Source organism: Delphinus delphis, chromosome 4 (genome assembly GCF_949987515.2).
Source record: "Delphinus delphis chromosome 4, mDelDel1.2, whole genome shotgun sequence".
Lineage (NCBI taxonomy): Eukaryota > Metazoa > Chordata > Mammalia > Artiodactyla > Delphinidae > Delphinus > Delphinus delphis.
In genome coordinates this window covers 113,130,484-113,148,911 of record NC_082686.1, presented here as the reverse complement: position 1 = coordinate 113,148,911, position 18,428 = coordinate 113,130,484, and the positions used below count along the sequence as shown (strand labels likewise).

General features: G+C 40.6%; 1 protein-coding gene across 2 annotated transcripts in view; it reads right to left on the bottom strand.

Annotated features, from left to right (window-relative positions):
• PPP2R3A (protein phosphatase 2 regulatory subunit B''alpha) overlaps positions 1-9,647 on the bottom strand; it is a 222,305-nt gene extending 212,658 nt beyond the window's left edge. For both annotated transcript variants that reach the window (XM_060011301.1, XM_060011303.1), the window contains exon 1: positions 9,560-9,647. The gene's annotated coding sequence lies outside the window, so the exon portion shown is untranslated. The remainder of the gene's footprint in view (positions 1-9,559) is intronic.
• Positions 9,648-18,428: the final 8,781 nt, after the last annotated feature.

Genomic DNA, 18,428 nt, shown 5'->3' with positions numbered 1-18,428 from the left:
CAAGGTAGAAGCAGTAGAGATATTGGGATGTGACCAATTCTAGATACATTCTGAATATAGAGCCAAGAGGGTTTGCTGATAGACTGAATGTGGGGTGAAAGAGAAAGAAGAGAGTCAAAGATGTTGCCAAGGTTTTTGGCCTGGGTTCCTGGAAGAATGGAGCTGCTATTTACCGAGATGGGACAGGCTGTGGGAAGAGTGGGTTTTAGAGGGGAAGAGGAGGAGTTCTGTTTTGAGATGTCTGTTAGATATCCAAATGGAGAGGTCAAGTAGGCACTTTGATATCAGAGTATGAGATTCAGAGAAGAGGTCTAACTTGGAGAAAAAAATTGGTAGTCCTTGGTGGTAGGATTGGTGTATATTTAAGGTCATGAGACTGGGTGAAATGACAAGAAAATAGGGTTGATAAGGAAGAATAGAGGTTTGAGGAATAAACAGCTCTCCAATTTTCAGAGGTCAGTTAGATGATGAAAACAAAAAGACTGAGAAGGAATCACCAGTAAGGTAGGAGGAAATCCAGAGAATGTAGTACTCTGGAAGCTAAGTGAAGAAAGCATTTCAAAGAAAGGAATAATCAACTGTGCAAAATGCTGTTGAAAAGTCAAGTAAGAAAAAGACTGAAAACTTACTCACTGGAGTTAGCAATGTGGAGGGTAAAGGCCTGACTCAAGAGAGAGGACTCGAGAGACTGGTGGAAAGGAACTGGACTGAGTCAGTTAGACAACAGAGAGGAACAGATTTGGAGGAGGATGCAGGGTCAAGAGAGAGTTTGGACTTGTATCATAAGGCACTGTATCTCTAGTATCTAGCAAAGTGCCAAGCACATAGTGGTAACTCAATAAATATTTGTTGATTGAGATGAATGAGATCACTAACCACTGAATCAGGAAATAGTCTTAGTTCTAGAAGTTTAAAGGCTGATACATTGATATGTGAGAATTCTTGGTTCAATAAAAAGAACTGCCTTTATTCTCCTTCAAAGCCTGAAAACTCTTTAGTTTTGAAAACTATGACTCACACACCTAGAACAGCTATCCCTAAATTTGAGAAGAGGGACTTCCCTGGTGGCGTGGTGGTTAAGAATCCAAGCAATGGTCCGGGAAGATCCCACGTGCCGCGGAGCCACTAAGCCCGTGTGCCACAACTATAGAGCCTGCAATCTAGAGCCCGAGAGCCACAACTACTGAGCCCATGTGCCACAACTACTGAAGCCTGCGTGCCTAGAGCCCGTGCTCCACAATAAGAGAAGCCACCACAATGAGAAGCCCACGCACCACAACGAAGAGTAGCCCCCTCTCGCCGCAACTAGAGAAAGCCCACATGCAGCAATGAAGACCCAACACAGCCAAAAAAAAATAATAATAATAAAAAATAAATAAATTTATTTAAAAAATAAATAAATTTGAGAGGAATAGCAACAGAATTTGACAAATGCATGCTCTACAAGAAAATATACCTTTAATTTGGGATGGGTACAACATATCCAAATACCTTTTGTACCTGGGACTCTGTGACTGGCTGGATCCCAGCCCTCTAGTTATGTCATGACTCACTATGCACTAGAATGGAAGACCCTTGGTGGTTGCTGAAGGATCATACCACTCTTGGTGGTATCTGACAAGGGTCTAGTAATCAATATATAAAGAACTCTTAACTACTCAACAACAAAAAAGACAAACAGCCCAATTAAAAAACAGGCAAAGAACTTGAATAGACATCTCTCCAAAGAAAATATACAAATGGCCAACAAACACATTAAAAGATGCACAACATCATTAGTCACTAGAGAAATGCAAATCAAAATCACAGTGAGATATCACTTCACAACCACGAGGATGGCCATAACCAAAACCAAACCAAAACCAGAAAATAACAAGTGTTGACGAGGACGTGGAGAAACTATAACTTTCAAACACTGATAGTGGAAATGTAAAATGGTGCAGTTGCTGTGGAAAAGTTTGGTAGTTCCTCAAAAAGTTAAACATAGAATCACCATATGATCCAGCAATTCCACTCCTAGGTATATACACAAAAGAATTGAAACAGGTATTCAAGTAAAAACTTGCACACAAAAGCTCTTGGCAACACTATCTACAGTAGCCAGAAGGTGTAAACAACTGAAATGTCCATCAACTGATAAACGGATAAACAAAAGGTGGTATATCCTTTCAGTGGAATTATTATTCAAAGACAGGAATGAATATTATTCAAAGAAAGGAACACATGCCACAACACGAATGAACCTTGTAAACATCATGCTAAATGAAAGAAGCAGCCAGATACAGGAAGTCTCATTTTGTGTGATTCCATTTATATGAAATGTCCAAAATAAACAACTCCATAGAGAAAGCAAGCAAACTGGTGGTTTCCAGGAAATAGGGGGAGAAAGGGATGGGGAATAACTGCTTAATGGGTACATGGCTTACTTCTGGGGTGATAAAAAATGTTCTGGAATTAGATAATGGTTATGGTTGCACAACACTGAATGTATTGAGATTCACTGATTGTACACTTTAAAATGATTAAAATGGTTAATTTTATGTTATGTGAATTTTAACTCAATAAAAGCAAGTCACACAGCTCACACTTGACAGATCAAGGTCATGCACTGACGAACTGACTCTAAATCCTATTACCATGCAACCACTGTTGTCTCCTTTACAAACCAAAGGAGCTCTGGACAATTTTGGCAGTGAACTTTTCCCTCCATCTATCACCATCAGGCATAGTACCTAACTATATTTGCAATAAAAGAATTCCTACAATTGCCTAAGCACATAAAAGTTTCTAAACAAAATATTTTCTTATCATAAACTCCCAGTATAAACCTTAAACCAAAGTCTGCTATTCATGTCACAAAGTCATCCTTCATTTAGAAGTTAACCATCGTGCACCTGATGAACCAATGACAGCTATGAAGGACAATCCCTTACAAGATGATACTCCTGTTTGCAAAAAGAGTACAGCAATGGGGCTTATGCCTTCAACTAATAAATACCATTCTTCACTAATAATCCTTGGCATTTTCCAACCCCTGTGGTTTCTGTTTTGCTGGTAGATCACAACTCTTAGAAACATGAAGTGTAAAACTGACCTTTAAACTCTCTTGTGCCAGATTAAGGTTGCCAGTGAGGCAGAAATGGATAAATGACAGATTGGTAGTGAACATCTGCATTACAACCCACTCCAGAGAGTCATTCTAATCCAAAGTCTTCAAGGTAACAGCATTCATACAACCTTTTGGAAACCAAAGTTTGTTTGGTGTTCTCTTCTTCTGCTTCTCTCTGAGCTCAATGAGGGCCTAATTCTCCAACTTATATCCATACCCTTTAATCACCATCAATGATAAAGATTTCAAAGTATGAGAAATGTTACATACACGCAACTGGAAAACCAAACTGCAATATCAAGTTAATTAGAAAAAAACACAGCTGCAAAAACTATCCCTAGGGGGCTTCCCTGGTGGCGCAGTGGTTGAGAGTCCACCTGCCGATGCAGGGGACACGGGTTCGTGCCCCGGTCTGGGAAGATCCCACATGCCGCGGAGCGGCTAGGCCCGTGAGCCATGGCCGCTGAGCTTGCACGTCCGGAGCCTGTGCTCCACAACGGGAGATGCCACAACAGTGAGAGGCCCGCGTACCGCAAGAAAAAAAAAAAAACTATCCCTAGGAATGACAGCTAGATACATATTCCCTGACATAGCCAAGTATTCCATTTTCAACATGCCAACAATCTGGTCTTTGTTCATCAGTTCACTGAAAGGATGATGTCAGGGTCACTGGAGCCCTGCTGGTCCTTAGGAGTTCTATGGCTTTCCAGATAAGAAAGAGACTAAGGGCCTAATCACCAACATCTGAGCCTCAAGGGTCCTGGCAAAATATCTCCTCAGTGAAAAGCACAAAGTCTCCAAAACAAATATAAGCAAGACCCCTCTGAAATGGGGTAGACAGGTAATCAGGCACGACTGAGATACGTCCCTGAAAAGTCAGGAGAAGCGTTTGGGTAACCAACACAGACTAAGCACCTACCATAGAGACATGTAAGACACCTCCCCCTGCCTCATCACTCCCCTTTTGGTTAAACATCTCAAAAGATTTTTCCAACATTCACCATTTCCATTTCCTTACTTTCTATCCACTTCAATCTGGCTTCTGCCTTTTTCAATCTAAAACGGTTGTTGCTAAGGTCAAAGACTCCATTTGCTAAATTCAGTACACCATTTTATGTCTACATCTTTACTTGATGACTCCTCTTTTTAAAATATTCTCTTCCCTTGCCTTTCATGACACATCTTAAACTGGAATTAAATTTGAAAGTGAGTTTCTAAGACAAAAACCGAGTATATTTAAATTACTCTCGAAAATTCTTTAAATGGCCTATTAAGTAAAGCCTAACTGATTTTTGTATGCATAACTCTATACAGTAATGAACAGCATCTATGTATGCATGCATGCAAAAAAAAAAACACAACAGTAAGTATACCTGCGAAATAGAACACTTTCTTTCATCTAATTAGAAACACCTTCAAATATATTCGGTTAAGTTTGCATACCTTAAGGGCAAGCAAGGTGTCATTCCACTGTACCTCTGGCCACTTCTCATCCCTCTCCTGGGGTTACCCTCCTTGACCCAACTTTGAAATGCTGGGCCTGAGCCCTCTTCTCTTCCTAATCTCTGTAGATGGTTCTCAATTGCCACTGCTCAGTGGAATCACCTGAGGACCTTTTAAAAATCCCAGGCTGCAATTCAGAGCAAGCAAACAGAAAGAGAAATTGAGGTAGGCCCCAGCATCAGTATTTTTTAACCATTCAATGTTTCCAATGTGTAGCCAAAATGAGAATCACTATTCTATACTCTCTCCCTACAGCAGGCATCACACACTCATATGCCTACACAGTCAGAGAAGAAAATAAACAAAGCAGGCCAGGAATAAGTTTTAGGGAGTGGTAGGCTCTTTGGTGGACTAGAAAGCAGCTGGGATCAGCTGTGACAGAGCTCCAATCAACTGCTCTCATATGGGAAAGCCAGCTCAGTAGTGCTACATCTTCTCACTTTTAAAGAAAAGCTCCAAAATCTGGATTTTCATGGGAAATCTTCAGATTTTAAATTACTGGCAACTAACTCAAAATTAAACAACAACAACAAAAACCACTGTATATGAAAAACAACACACATCTGTAAACCAGATTCAGCTCTGGGCTGTGGGTGTACAACCTCTGTGCGGGGTAATTCCATCTACACCCTTCAATTTACACCTAAATATTTATATCCCCAGTCCATCACACCCTTCTGGGATCTGGATTTGAATTATCAAATGCTTATGTGACATCTCCACTTCTCACCAGTCCCAAAGTGAACTGTAATTTAAACCACCTCAACCATTTATTCTTCCAATGTTCTCTAGCTCAGGTAACACCATTCACCTGGCTGGGTAAGTGAGAATCCTGGGCTTTATTCTATACACGTATTTCTCCCTCTCACTGCTTGTACTGTATCAATCAACAAATCCTATCAATTATGCCTCCTAAATATATCCCTTGCATCCATTTACTTCTCTCCATCTCCTCTGCTACCAACTTGGTCCCAGCTATCAGTTTTTCTCTACCTTTCCACAGTGTAGTTTTCCCTCTGTATCCATGGATGTAAACCTGCAGATATGGAGGGCTGACTGTATTACGCCATCTTATATAAGGGACTTGAGCATCCGTGGATTTTGGTATCCAGGGGGGTCCTGGAACCAATCCCCAGCAGATACCAAAGGCTGACTGTATTAGCCAGCTCAGGTAGCCATAATAAAATACCATAGACTGGGTGGCTTAAACAACAGAAATTAACATTCTTACAGTTTTGGAGGATAGAAGTCCCAGATCAAGGTCCAGCAAGGTTGGTTTCTGGTAAGGACTCTCTTCCTGGCTTGTAAATGGCTATGTTCTCACTGTGAGCACATGGCCTTCCCTTCCTCCTCTTCTTATAAGGCCACCAATTTTATTGGATTAGGGCCCCAACCATTTTGACCTCATTTAACTTTAATTACCTCCTAAAGACTATCTTCAAATATAGTCACATTAGGGCTTAGGGCTTCAAAGAGCAATTTTAGGGGGACACAATTCACTTTATAACACACTGTAATCTTAGTTAGAATCAGTTTTCTCCAACATCCACTCATTTCCTTCCAAGCTATTCTCTCCAATATGACCAGAGTAATCTTTTACAACCACAAATATTTACAAATGTGTGTGTGTATATATCTGACCCAACAATTCCACTTCTAGGAATTTATCCTACAAATATATTCACACACATGTGAACTAGCATATGCATAGTATGATTTGTTATAGTAAATTACTGGAAACAATTTAAATGTCCCTCAACAGAGGAACACAGTTTAAATGTCCCTCAGTAGAGGATCCATTAAATAATCTGTGTATCTATACAATGGAATACTATACAGTCATTCAAAAGAATAAGAAAACTATATATTAGAATGGAAAGATTTCCAGGATATTGTTAAGAGAACAAAACAAGGAACAGAACAGTGTGTACAGTATGCTACCATTTGTGTAAACAACAGGAGGAAAGAATATGCATTTGCTTGAATGCCACAGAAAATGTCTAGAATGATACATAAAACTACTAACAGTGGTTATCCTGCTGGAAGGTATGAGGAAAGTGGCAGCTGGGGGAGGAAATAAGACCCACTGCAGACATTCTGATCTAATGGGCCTGGAGCATGGCCCAGGCACTAGTATTGTTTTAAGTTCCTCTAGTGATTCTGATAAACAGGCTGGACTGAGAACTGCTGCTCACCGTGCCTTCACCTACTTTCCCAGCTTCATTTTGTATCATCGGGCCCCTATCACTCTCCATCCTCCAGCTATACTGGCCTCTGAATTCCCAGAAAAGGTCCTGCTCCTTCTGCCTGGAATACAGTCCCCCAAAGCTTTACCTTGCAACTTCTATTTATTCTTCAGTCTACCTCCCCTTATAGGTTACTTCCCAAAGAAACCCCTAGTTTCCAAACTAGGTCAGTACCCCTTTTTGATGTACTCAGAGAACGCTGTACTTCCAGAATCTATCACAATTGTAACGAGGAACTGTATAATTATACATGTATGTGTCTGTCACTCTCTTTAGACTGTAAGGTCCAGGAGTTTAGAGACCACATCCGTGGCTTTTACCACTGTATTCCCAGACCTAAATTAAGGTCTGGCTGGCAAGGTAGGCTCTCTCTCAGATGTTTGTTAAATGAATGACTGCTCTTACCTTCAAACCCAGCAGAGTAGAAAAAATGACACAGAAGCAAATGAGGACAATGCAGTGTCATTAGTGTTAAGACAAGCAGTCCCTTTAGAACAGTGGTTCTCAACTGGGGGTGATTTTGGCCCTCCCAGGGGACATCTGGCAATGTCTAGAGGCATTTTTGAGTGTGGGTGGTGTGGGGTGTGTGACTGTTTGACTGTCACAACTGTGTGTGTATGCAGGCGGACTACTGGTAACTATTAACTAGAGGTCAGGAATGCTGCTAAACATCCTATAGTGCACAGGATAGCCTCCACGAGAAGAATTATCTGGTCCAAAATGTCAGTGGTACGTCTAATTTAGAGGACGGTCATACTCAAAGGGTGATCAATTCTATTCCAGGCAATGGGGTTTTTCGGGGGGGGGGGGAGGTGGGGTGAGGAGGATGTCAAGAAAAACTTCAGAGAGGAAGTAAAGCTTTAAGCTGTGTGTTGAAGGGTGGTATGGACCATATCAGTGTATACTGTTTGCCAGAAGTAATGCGAAGCCTCTGAAGCGTTTAAAAGCAAAGTTATGGTTTGAACAGGTACCCACCTCAAGTAGCCCATACCCCAATATTACTCATCTCCTTTATTCCCTTCTTGCTGAAACGAACCTTTCATTCTCTTAGGGCAGTGGTTTCAGCTAAACATTAAGGCCAAATTAAGTCAGACTAAGATAAAGTCGTATAGCCCTTTCAATCTCCAGAATGTTAGCTGTATTTTAAAATATGCAAATACTTATGAATACAAATAAATCTTTAACTGCTTAAAGTTCAGATTATTCGTAGATAAAGCTATTTTTTGAACTCAACAGCCAGGTTGGTCCTGGTAAAGACTTCTCCAAAGCTTTCCATTTAAAAAAAAACTTCTTTCCTCTGTCCTCAATTTCTGAGCTCCCAGAGTTAGAAAAGATTCAAGTTTTTCCACAAGTATCTCATGCTATAAGTTCTTCTGCCAGAGAGGACAGGATGCAATAAGTGTGAATAAACTGTATGTATAAATTAGTCTATAGATTTTTTAAAAGGCTTTCACTAAAAGTCATGGATACTCCTGGAAGAAATGAAATTGAGGTAATTTAAAATAGTATGACCAAAAAAGAAAACGGTGTTTTACTATAACACAAGCCTGTTGCCTACTGAGCTAGAAACACACTCTGCTCTAGTACGGCTATTCTTAGGGTCTCAGACTGGGTGCTCTCTCTATGAGAAACTGAGGCCTGAGACTAACGAAGAACAAAGAAAAATGCTTGGCTCGGAAGGTTTGGGCGATGTTTTGTACATAAAAGATTTGAGGAGGAAGACTTCCTCAGATTTTGGAAGGCATACTAATCACTCTTTTTTTGCTTACGTGTTAAAAATTTTTATTTCGTGTTTCCAGACCACTTCCTAATAAGAAAATACCTTATAATTTACAAAGAGCAATTTATCCTCCCTTACATTTGCTGACCACTAAAACTGGATACAGTTTCCTTAAGCTTTACCAGAGTCAGAGGATTGGGAATAATGTGAGCATAGCAGAGTTCAGATGCAACATCAACTCCAAGGCCGGCCAGCTGGTTTCCATCGAGAGGTCCCCCAGGAGAAAGCCCCTCCGAGGCGGCGGCCGGGGTCGGCGCGGGAGTGAGACCCACCGGGGCGGCCCAGTGGCGGCCGCGGGGCAAGGCCGGGGTCAGCCCGACTCCTGTTTACCTTTGTTTCAGGTACTCCCTTTCCCAGCCGGGCCCGGGATCCCGCCCGAGGCCGCGAGCTGGTGACACATCCTTCTTTGGCCAAGTCGGGCCGAGGTTGGTCAGGGGGCGGGGAAGGAAAATAAAGGCTCAGCGCCTAACGACGTGACTCTCAGTTCTTCCAAAACGTTGGCATTTGTTTCTCTGCCAAGCTTTCCTATTAACAAGTTCCCGAGGGTTGTACGGGCGAACTGGCCCCCCAGCCCCCCGAAAGTGGGAGGGACCAGGCCGTCCCCCGCCCTCCCTCCTCCGTGGGCGCCCCCGGGACAGGCCGTTTCCACACCTCCCGGGCTGACAAGGCCCGGGACCGAGCCGGTCGTGCGGCGGCGCCCGCACCGCCTCGAACCCTGACTTGCGCGGCTCAGCCAGCAGGGCCAGCGCCGCGCTGCCCAGCCGACCCCGCCGGCCCCTGGGGCCAGGCCGGTCCCCGCCCTCAGGCCCCGGCCCCGCCCGCCCGGGCCTCCGCGCACCGCCCCCCTCCCTCGCCACAACCCGCGGGCCGAACGCGGGACGCGAGGGCTCCGAGCCGCGCGGCGGGCGGCCCCACGCTTACCTCAGCGCCCGCGGCTCCTCCTCTGGCTGCTGCCTCCGCTCGCGCACAGCCTTGGCCGCCAGGGCTCCGGGCGGCGCGGGATGTGGGCTGGGAAAGCGGCGCGTGAGGAGCTGAGGCCCAAGCGCGCCCCGCCCAGCCGCCCGTCCACCCCCTCCCATCCCTCAGCCCCACCCTCTGCTGTGGGCTCGGCGCCCCGCCCCTCCCGCCAGGCTCCGCCCCTCCCAGCGGACCCCGCCCACTCTGCCGGCCAGAGAGTGAAAGGGGACACTCAGGGGCGCCGCAAGAGCCGCCAGGGCCGCTGTCCGTGCAGTCCCCTGTATGGTGGGCCTGCGGGGATGCGATTCGTAGTGCTTACTACGATTTGGCGGATGAGAGTTTCACTCTCTGATTTATTATTACTGTTATCGTTGTTGTTATCTTCATTTAGTTGTTTTGCCCTCCTGTAGCCGACTGGATGGCTCCATTGAGGCCAGAGGCGGTGGACAGGTAGCCCTCACCGCTGACCAGACACTCCCTGTCACTCCGATCCTACCTACCTGTGGCCAGCAACTGCGCCACATGTCATTATGATATAGTGAACAAGTTGTGTGAATTTTGAAAGAAGAGATATTTATTTTTAACAGTTATTGTTAAATATAACACAAATATAGAAAGCCGTATAAAACCAATGTACAACTTATGAATTATCCTGAGACATAACACCCTTATAACCACTCCTGAGATTTAACACCATGTGAAATGGTCTGGTTTAAAACATAAATCTCATTGCACGCTGGGGGGACTCAACTTGGGAAGGTCCTCCCAAAATTGCCTTCCTTGTAACTGACACAGGAACTCATAGGCCACCTGCCCACAATCATGTGCTAAGAGCACATATGAAAAATGTGAAACAGTGAAATTCTTAATTAAAAAGATAAATCAATAAATACATAAATATGTAAACAACTTAAAAAATAAGTCAATCAGGAGATTGAACAGCATGAGTAAGGAGCACCTAGGGGTGGGAGGTAGGTGGGTATGTGAAGACTTAAAAATAGCCAGGGATTAGGTGGCCTGCAAGGACAGGTCCTGGACACCTAGCTGACCCTTGAACAAGGTTGGGCAGGTTAGGGGCGTCTACCACCCACCCACCTCCCTTGCAGTGGAAAGTCCTCTGTACTGCTATCTCTACCTCAAAGACAAAGGAATTGATAAATGACTCACCTAAGGGCAGGAAGCTGAAAAAGTGGATAGAATCAGGACTCAAAACCCTAGTTGTTTTGACTCCACATACTGCAATCTCTAATCAAACAAAACTTTTCCCCACATTTAAAGGTCTGTAACATGAAAATCCAAGTACCGTATTTATTGAAAAATATCTGCATATAAATGGACCTGCGAAGTCCAAACCCTTGTTGTTCAAGGGTCAACTGTATAATCACCCAAAACATGCTTTGCCTACTGAACAATTTTATCTAAGGTCAGATCTTCCAATAGCTAAAATGATGTGCTCTGTAAGATGCCTTCATGCCTTAGAAAGAGGTCATTATACTTTAAACCTTATACTGCTTTCCAGTTTAAAAAAAGCCCTTTCGTGTGCATTAGTGTATCTTACTTGAGACTTAGAGCAGTCATGTGAGAAAGGCAGGGCAGGACGGAAGGACTTTGCAAAGGTCACAGTGTAATGCATACCTGTAAGGAAGGGAAGTACACAATGAACTATACAACAACTTTAGTACTGCTGACCCTGACAATCTCTGCTAGATTCCTGGTTTGCCTTGACAGTTTTACTACCTGAATTTTTAACATTAGAGCTTTTTGGGCTCCTTTGCCATACATTTATATGCAGTATGACTTGAATTTATAAAGGACACAACATCTAACTTGAAATTTGATTCAGTACGACAGAGTCTGCATCTCTGTCGTAAACACCTTGGCGAATTAGGGTGGAGAGCTGCCAATTCGCCACTGTTTACTGAGCATCCCAGCTCTGTGGTTTGGTGATGGAAATACAAAGAATAGAAAATGAGTAAGACATCATTTTTGCTCTCAAGGGGTTTATGGGCGAATTAGGGAGAACAATTTGAAAATAAATGAGAGTTTAATTTATTTGGATGGTAGGGGAACATTCCTGAGCACAATTAAATCTATTAGGTGTAGGGAGACAGTATGGCAATTCTTTTCAGAGAAGAGAACATCTGATTTTTTTTAATTATGGAAAAATATCAAATATTGCAAAAGCAGAGAGAATAATATGTGACCTACTATGCTCTCATTAGTCAGCTTTAACAGTTACCATCCCATGGCCAATTTGTTCCATCTGTATCCTCACCTTCTCTTTCCCTCCCTAGATTATTTTGAAGCAAGTCACAGCAGCGTATTATTTCACCCATAAATATTTTACTATGTATCTCTAAAAACTAAGGTCTATGTTTAAAAACAAGAAAATCATTTATCTTTAAAAATTAATGATTTCTTAACATCTAGTCAGTATTCAAATTTCCCCAATTTTCTCATAAATGTTTTAAATAGTTTACTTCTTCAAATCAGGATTCAGACAAGGTCCTCATATCGTATTTTTAAAAAAATAATGCTTCTTTTTTATATTTATTTATTTATTGTTAAATTTTAATTTAATTTAATTTTATTTTTTGGCTGCACCAAGCAGCTTGTGGGATCTTAGTTCCCCAACCAGGGATCTAACCTGGGCCCTTGGCAGTAAAAGCAAGGAGTCCTAACCACTGCACTGCCAGGGAATTCCCATCACATTGTATTTAGTGAAAACTCTTAAACCTTTTTCTTTCTGTGCATTTTATATACTGAAGAAATCAACAGTTGGTCTTGTGGATTTTTCCACATTCTGCACTTTACTGATTACACCCCTGAGGTGTTGTTTAACATGTTCCTCTACCCCTGTATTTCTCATAAACAGATAATAGAACTAGCAACTTGATCAGATTTAGGAAAATACAATCCATAATAAAGAGAAAAGTCAATCAATCAAAAATAAACCCAGGACTGTCATAGATGTTAGTATTAACAGATAAAGACATTAAAACAGTTACTCTAATTGTGTTTTAAATGTTCAAAAAGTTAAGCAGAGACATGAGATGCATAAAAAGACCCAAATTCTCCTTCTAGAGATGAAGATGACAATGTCTGAATAAAAATATACTGGATAGATTAGTGACAAATTAGATGTTGCCAAAGAAAAGATTAGTGAACTTGAAGTCACACCAGTAGAAATTTCCAAACTGAAGCATACATAGGAAAAAAATATTTTGAAAACATAAAGAGAATCAGTGAATTGTGGGACAATTTTAAGTGGCCTAACATATGTAAATGAAGTCTCCAAAGGAGAGAGATGGTGACGAAAATATTTGGATAAATGTTGGCCTAAAATTTTCAAAATTGATGAAAACTATATACTCACAGATCTAAGAATTTCAACACATCCAAACACAAAAAACCATAAAGAAAGCCACATGAAGGCATATCAAAATCAAATTACTCAAAATCAGTAATAAGGAGCAAAATCTTAAAAGTAGCAGGAGAAAAGAGACATGTTATATATAGAGGAACAAAGAAAGGATGACAGCATATCTCTTGTTAGGAACAATGCAAGCAAGAAGATAGTGAAATAACATCTTCAAAGTACTGAAAAGAACTATCAATCTAGAATTATATTCTCATCTCAAAAATGAAGGCAAAATAAAGACTTTTTCAGATGTACAAAGTCTAAAAAAATTAATCATAGCAGACCTGTACTACAATAAATGCTAAAGGAAGTCTCCATGCATAAGGAAAAATGGCACCAAATGGAATTATGGATAAAGGAAGGAAGAGCAAAAAATAGTAACTGCATTATAAATACATAAAATCTTAAAGTTATTATTAAATCTCTTTAAAAGATGCTTTATTATTTAAACAAAAAATACAATGTATTATGGGTATGATTGCCAGATAAAATATGGGGTGCCTAGTTAACTCTGAATTTCAAATAATTGTTACCTTTTTAGTATTTCAAAATATTGCATGGAACATACTTATTTAATGAAGTTATTTGTTATTTATCTGAAATTTAGATTTTACTTGGTGTCATTCATTTTTATTTGCTATATCTGGCAACCCAATTTTGAGATTTATAATGTATGACAAAAACAGCAAAAAGGCTAAGAGAGGAAATAAAAGTATGCTGCTGTAAGTTTCTTATACTGTATGGATACATGAAGTGGTACGATTTCACTCGAATTTAAATTTTGTTAAGCTAAAGATTCATACTATAAACCCTAAAGCAACTACTAAAATAACCAGACAATAAGAGCCAACAAAGCAGCAAAGGAGTTAAAATGTAAACACAGAATTTTTAAATTAATCCAAAAGAACATACAAAAAGAGGAGAAAGCAACAAATAATCAATTGGAAAGGTAGAAAGCAATTAACAAGATGATAGACTTTAACCAAATCATATCAATAATCACATTAAATGTAAATGGATTGAACACCCCCAGTTAAAAGGAAGAGACTGGATTAAAAAGAAGAAACAGCAGTATGCTGCTTACAAGGAATGCACTTTAAATACATAGACACAAATAGGTTAAAAGTAAAAGTATGGAAAAAGATTTACTATGCAAACAAAAGGAAAATTAATCAGAAGAAAAGATTTCAGAGCAAAGAATATTATCAGAAGTAAGGAAGGTCATTTCATAATGATAAAGGGGTCAATTCATCAAGAGGACATAACAATTCTAATGTTTATATACTTAATATAATAGAGCTTTGAAATACATGAAGCAAACATAGAAATAGACAAATTCACAATCATAGTTGTAGATTTCAAACCCTTCTCCTAGTAATTGGTAGAACAAATAGGCAGAAAATTGGCAAAGGTATATAAGACTTGGATAACACTATCAAGCAGCTTCACCTAATTGACATTTGTAGGACGCTCCATCCAATAAAGTAATTCACATACTTTCTAGATACACATGGAATACTTACCAAGATAGACCAGATTTTGTACTGTAAAACAAAGCTCAATACATTTAAAAGTATTCAAGTCCTACAAAGTATGTTCTCTGACCACAGTGGAATTATACCAGAAACCAGTAACATATCTAGAATTTGGGTACTCCCTCCTCTTTCCCCTAACTCCCAAACCTGCTCTTCCCCCCATGTTTCTTGCTCATCTCCATCAAGATCCCATTATCCACCCAGTTACATAAGCCAGAAATTTTTTTTAACATAAGACAGAAATTCTTAATTCCTCCTTCTTCCTCATCTCTCTTGTGGAATAAATCTCCAAATTCTGCTGACTTTTCTTTCAAACTGTTTCTCAAATCTGTTTGCTCCTCTCTGCCTCAATTACTGCTGCCTCAGCCATCAGTGGTTCAGATCATCTCCATCTCTCTTTGTGGGCCTGAACCAGCCACCTAACTGGTCCCTCTGCCTCCCACCTTGCCCTGCTTTAACTCACTTTCCGCATGTGGTTGAGCATAGTGAACATTCTATCATATCATATCATATTCTTATAGTTTCTTAGCATCTGTGAATAGCTTTCGTTTATTTGGGGAATCTCCACCTTTAGGAGTTCTGACTCCCAGGCTGAAACCAGAACTCACTCTCCCCACTTTCTTTGCAGCTATGGGAGGGTATGATCTAGGCTCAGTCAGATGTATCACACAAGATTTTAATTAGAAGAGCACAATATGGAGAAGCAGGACACCTACAACAGAATAAAGTCATTAGATATATGTGCAGAGGTTTCTTGAGACATTGTTTCCTTGCAGGGGGAATGTGATTACTTCGGGAAATCTGAAAAGTTTGAAGTTTGTGTTTGATTTTCTTTTTTGTTTTTCTTTTTGTTTTCTCCCTCCTTCCCACCCTCCTTCCCTCTCTTCCTTCCTGTGACAATTTTATTGAGACATAATTCACAGACCATATAATTCACCTATTTAAAATGTGAAATTCAGTATTTTTTGTATACTCACAGAGTTGTGCAATCATCATAGAAATTAATTATATTTTTTATTTATTTTAATATTTATTTATTTATTTTGGCCACGCCGGGTCTTAGTTGCAGCATGTGGGATCTTTTAGTTGCAGCATGTGGATTTCTTAGTTGCAGCATGCATGTGGGATCTAGTTCCCTGACCAGGGATCGAGCCTGGGCCCTGCATTGGGAGCACGGAGTCTTACCCACCGGACCAACAGGGAAGTCCCCTGAGTTAGAATTGTTACAGACAATAAAATCTACCCTTTTGAGTGTATAATCCTGAGTTTTGACAAATGTTTGCAGTTGTGTAACCACCACTACAATGATTAAGGAATAGAATATTTCTATCAACCTTCCAAATGCCCTTGTGCCACTCCTTTATAGTCAATCCCTCTTCCACTGCCCACCCCATCACTCAGCTCCAGCTCCCGGCAACCACTGACATCTGTGTAATTCTCTGGAGGGTCACCCAAATTGCTGTGTATGTCATTACTTTGTTCCTTTTTCTTGCTGAGTAGTATACCATGGTATGGATATACTCCAGTTTATTTGACTATTCACCTGTTGAATGACATCTGAGTTGTTTTCAGTTTGGGGTTATTATGCAAAAATCTACTAGGAACATTCCTGTATAGGTTTTTGTGTGAGCATATGTTTTCATTTCTCTGTGTAGTGATATGTCTTTGTGATTTAAATTTTCATTTCCCTAATGGCTGATGACGTTGAGCATCTTTTCATATGTTTACTTACCATCTGTATATCCATTTTGGTGAAATGTCTGTTCATGTCTTTTGCCCATTTTCTAATTAGATTACTTATTTTTTCACTGTTGAGTTTGGAATTTTTTTGTATATTCTAAATAGTAGTCTTTTATTGGACATGAGGTTTGCAAATATTTTCTCCCAGTCTGTAGTGGTTTGTTTTTTCTTTCTCTTAATAGAGTTTTGGTTTTTTTAGAGCAAAAGTTTCTAATTTTGATGAGGTCTAATTTATCAGTTTTTCTTTTTTGGATCATACTTTTGGTTTTAAGTCTAAGAACTATTCACCGAATCCTAGATCCTGAAGATTTTGTATTGTCTTTCAAAAGTTTTATGGTTTTATGTTTTACATTACATCTATGATTCATTTTTAGTTAATTTTTACACAGAATGTGAATTTTAGGTTAAGGTTATTCCTCCCTGCCACCCCCCCACCCCCATGTATGTCCAGTTGCTACAGCACCATTTGTTGAAATGGTTATCCTTCCTACACTGACTACCTTTTACATGCTTGTAAATAATCAGTTGGGCATTCCAGTAACAAGGAGTACACCTAGTGTCCAGAATGTGGTTTCTAATATCACTCTCCAATAAAAGGAATAGGACTCCTTAGAGAAATTGCTGATTCTAGTGCTGTGGCAGGAAATATATAAGATGATACTGGAGAATATTATAGTATCAGAAAGTAAGGAAGTGATTAAAAAACAAAACAAAACACACTGATGGGGGTACGTCAAAGGTGCACAGGAACCAACTGGAAGAGCTCACAGTGGCCAAAGTTGGAACAATTTGAGCAAGAAAATAAATAAAGTAGTATTGGATTAAAGCTCAAAGTACAAAATAAATACCCATGATTCCATACTGAGGTAGATGATTGAATAATAAATAAATAGGAGAGAATAGACAAATCTCCCATACAGAAGAATTCCAAATAATTGATGCAGATATTTTGACCTCAAGGAGGGGAACATAACTCCTCACTCTTTGGGTGTGATCTGTGCATGGTGACTTCCTTTCAAAGAGTACAGTCTGGAAATAGGAGGAGAGCAACTTTACAGTGGAGAAATCTGACAAACACTAGATCAGCCAGGTGATCAAACACAACATCAACAGTCATAAATCATGCTGATAATATGCGCTTTTGATATGAGGTGATAAATATAACACTTTACTTCTGTTATCTTCCTCCTAGTAACCATTACCACAGTCTTATCAGGAGAAAAACATCAGACAAATTCCAATTTGGGGGCATCCTACAAAATATATGACCTGTACTCCTCAAAGCTGCCAGAGTTGTGAAAACAAGGAAAGTCTGCGAAACTGCCACAGCTAAGAACAGCCTAGGAGACATGACAACCAAAAACTAAGAAAATCTGAATACACTATGACCATTAATTAATAATAATGTGTCAATATTGGTTTCTTCATTGTAACAAATGAACCATCCTAACGTAAGACATTAATTATAAGGGAAACTGGGTGCAGAGTATATGGAAACTCTTTGGACTATCTGCTTAATTTTTCTGTAAATCAATGGAGAAGTGAAACTTGGCTGTAAAAGCTTCAATTCTGGGCTTCCCTGGTGGCGCAGTGGTTGAGAGTCCACCTGCCGATGCAGGGGACACGGGTTCGTGCCCCGGTCCGGGAAGATCCCACATGCCGCGGAGCGGCTGGGCCCGTGAGCCATGGCCGCTGAGCCTGCGCGTCCGGAGCCTGTGCTCCGCAGCGGGAAAGGCCACAACAGTGAGAGGCCCGCGTACTGCAAAAAAAAAAGAAAAAAAAGCTTCTATTCTATTTATTTCTACATTCGTTCCCAGGGTTGTAAGGACACCCAACTGAATTAACATCAGTTTCTTGGAGAAGTTGTGGGTCTACCATATATTCCAGATTGGGGTTATCAGGACACAGGACACTGGATCTAGGGTCACCTAGGTTATTCCTCCTGAACCATCTGTTTGTTTGTTTTTAACCAAGAGACTCTCTAAGTCCATGCCTTTAACCTCTTTCATACCCTAGTGAATTGCATAGTCCCTAGGCATAGCTAAAGTTATATCTTTATCCCCTCCTCCTTTTTTTCACCAAAGTCTTTTTCAAATGTTTTTGAATTTGGGTTGATGGGAAGGAACTGTACCCTCCA